This window comes from Neopelma chrysocephalum, unplaced genomic scaffold, assembly GCF_003984885.1.
Source record: "Neopelma chrysocephalum unplaced genomic scaffold, ASM398488v2 Primary Assembly neopelma1_86, whole genome shotgun sequence".
Taxonomy (NCBI): domain Eukaryota; kingdom Metazoa; phylum Chordata; class Aves; order Passeriformes; family Pipridae; genus Neopelma; species Neopelma chrysocephalum.
In genome coordinates this window covers 5,349,050-5,352,165 of record NW_020897748.1, presented here as the reverse complement: position 1 = coordinate 5,352,165, position 3,116 = coordinate 5,349,050, and the positions used below count along the sequence as shown (strand labels likewise).

The following is a 3,116-nucleotide window of genomic DNA, read 5'->3' as shown; positions in this document are numbered from 1 at the left end:
GAAGAAGTCACCCTGGTCTCACGCTGGAGCAGCAGTGGCTCAGGTTGCCTCTGCCTGTTCTGCTCTGCAGGGTCAGCCTTTACCCCAGCCACAGTTTTAGTCTGTGGTAAACCGACTGCAAAGGCACAGCAGCACTGTAGGGAAACCCTGAAGATCATCTTGACCTTTGCTATCTAGAGAGAAAATGCTTCAAGTCGGAATGTGTTTACCATATTAATGCTAAAACAGTTCCATTATAATGACAAGCATGATGTTTCATCAAAATTCTTATGAGATTTATATGTGCTGTAGCTCTCCTTCAGATGGAAGTTGGATGTAAAACAAGCATATGTTTCTTGTTACAGTGCTGAAAAAAATCCATTGTTTCTGGGTTGACCGATTAAAAATTTAAAGAAATCAGTCTGACATAATAAACATGATCTTCAGCAATCAAAATGTATTTTTATATTTCACTATGTATTTAATAATAAAAACTTCCAAGTGAAGCACAGGTTTGCTTAAAAGTGATGAAAAATAATTCAAGCTAAAACTGTCATCAAACTGCAGCTCAGACTCTTACAGACATAATTTCGATGTAGTGAACTCAAACTACAAAAAGATCTCAGTAATTTATGGAATCTCTATAAAATTCATATCAAAAAAACTACATTAACCAAGATGAAGGTTTCAAAATCAGGAATTAGGAAATGCAAGATTCACTATTGCCTTGTGCATTATGATATGACCTTAAATTGCAGGCTCACATTTTTCTCAGTAGGCACTTCTCTCATTCAGCAATTCTTTTCAATCCTCTTCAGTGCACAGCTCAACTCTGCTTCCCAAAAGCACTTGGTATAGAGGTCACAAATGTATCAGCTTCTCTGTAAGTATTTCTGCACTTACCATCAGAGGAATAAGGATTGTGAGAATCCCTGTGAAATTTGCTCTTTGTACCACCATTGAGTGTATGGCCGAATACCAACACTTTCACTCAATATTTTCAGAACAGATCTACTGAACCCAGATATAGATGTGATTACTCTGCACTTCTGCAGATGTAGCCCCAAGCACCCACATATTAAGCATTTAGCAAAATTCTTAGTGGGCTTCTGTGAGCCAAGTGTCTTTCTCAGTGTTATAGAAGAACATGGTGACGGCAGCAGAAAGAAAATCCAGTTCTCCAAACCAAAGAATGGTCTTTCCTTCCGCATCAGACTTTTCTTCTTTTTTCACCTCTGGCAATTTGACCCCCTTTACTGTTATCAAGCTTTTCCTTAAAATGAGGCGACTTTGCAGATAGTGAGCTAATGGCTGCACAGTCTGCAGTCGCTGACTGAGGAGCACATAGCCTGCACAAGGAATATGGCAGGATCCCACAGAAAGCTGTACAGGTGGGAAGGAATCATTACAACTAATGGCAGAGCTGAAACCCCATTTTTATAAGTCCGTTCCTTCCCATTCCAGATATTTTTAACGATAAATGCAAGTATTCAAAAATGGGAATCATGCTGACCCTTCAACTTGTCACCAGCAGGATTCAGATCTTACATACAAGAAAACTCCAGTTTCTTCTAGCTACAGATTAATGCTTGTTTGCTCAGTGTACACTGAGGGGAACACCAGAGGGTGAAATATGAAATGTCTTCCAAGTTACTCATGCATTAGCCAGCAGTGCAAGCATACAAATCTCACATCACATATTTTAGAAAAGAGTTTACAGTCTCTAACACAAAACTGCAACAGCTCCTGGTTCCCAGGCAACAAATATCACTCTTGCACCCACTTCGTTCCTCACCATTTTTAGATAATCCTAAACGTTTCAAAGAAAACACCTCCATCTCTGCTAAAAAAAGATGACAAATAATATTTCCTTACAAACACCCTTCTAAAATACAACAGTATTCAGTGAAATTTTTCAAAATACTGCAACAGGAGATTACTGCACATTATGGAAATTTAAAGTTAAAAATTATCACTCCAAGTCAGAAGCATCTGGAAACACATCTAAATGAAAGCTGCTAAACAGCCTCAGTGAACAGGCAACCTCTTAACCTGGCTTCATTTTCCCTCTTCCCCTTGAGCTGCCATAAAAATGTAGAAAGACTCTTTTATTAACTTCTACTACTCATCTCTGACTCTTAAGATGTTACATTTGAGTGTAAGGGCATCAGTGATTTCGGATGCTTTAGGCCAATTGGAGCATGGCTGCTTTGCACTTCACTCAAAGCCTATTTTTAAGTGCCTGATACCAACAAAGCCCTTTTCTCTAAACCAAGTAATTTTTGAGAGATTTTTTCCTCAATCCAAACTTACAGTCAAATAAGCAGTGACTGTCTTTCTACAAAATTCTAACTTCTGTAGAAATTTGACGAGCTATGCCTTTCAATTATCTAATGGAAGTAGCTCTTTAGACTTCTAATATTATTCTAACAGATAATGAAATAGTTCTAATTCCATTAGAAAAGTATATTCTAATAATTCCATAAAGAGAAGTGAAACTTCACACCCTATTTGTCTTCTGGGAGAAAACCAGAAAGTTCTCAAAAATACATCAAATTAGATATGATTCAATCATTAGATTTTACTGTAGGAGATGAAAGAAACCTCCCAATCTTAATGTAATCTCCCCATAGATTTTTAAGGAATATTGGTGACGCAGATGTTTTTGCAGAATTTTGTTTTGCCACATCAGGCTGTGAATTTTTGAGGTAACTATTTCATGCAGGGATCACTGTATCCATCCTACAGGTGTAAGGGACTATAGCAAGCAGATGAAGGTTAATAACAGAGCAATGAGCAAAGCTAAAAGACAGCTTCCATTCAAACTTCTAATCCAGTATCATATTTCACTGATCATATCAATTGAAAAGTGCAGGTGTGTTTTCCTCTTTTTTTTTTCTAAACTACTCTAGCTTTTGGTAAATGGAGTGTTGCGTTTGGCAGACAAGCATGTGTAACAAAATGAAAAAGACAAAAACCTTGGGACTATCACAGAAGTTGTGTACTTCATACAGGCAGCTATATGACAGGCTTTGATTTTCACATCTAATACCAATAGCTGTCTCAAATTAACACTACCATTAAACTATGTGTCCTGGTTAGAACGGCTGGGACCAATTCATCCCTGGATGGGTGTA

At 37.7% G+C, this 3,116-nt stretch overlaps 1 long non-coding RNA gene across 1 annotated transcript; it reads right to left on the bottom strand.

The window, feature by feature from the left end:
- Positions 1–200: 200 nt before the first annotated feature.
- Positions 201–2,990, bottom strand: LOC113971945. The gene is made up of 2 exons (XR_003535715.1): positions 2,739–2,990; positions 201–2,583 (listed from the first exon to the last, which is right to left on the bottom strand). It is a non-coding gene; the product is annotated as an uncharacterized LOC113971945 (long non-coding RNA).
- Between the last annotated feature and the right edge of the window lie 126 nt (positions 2,991–3,116).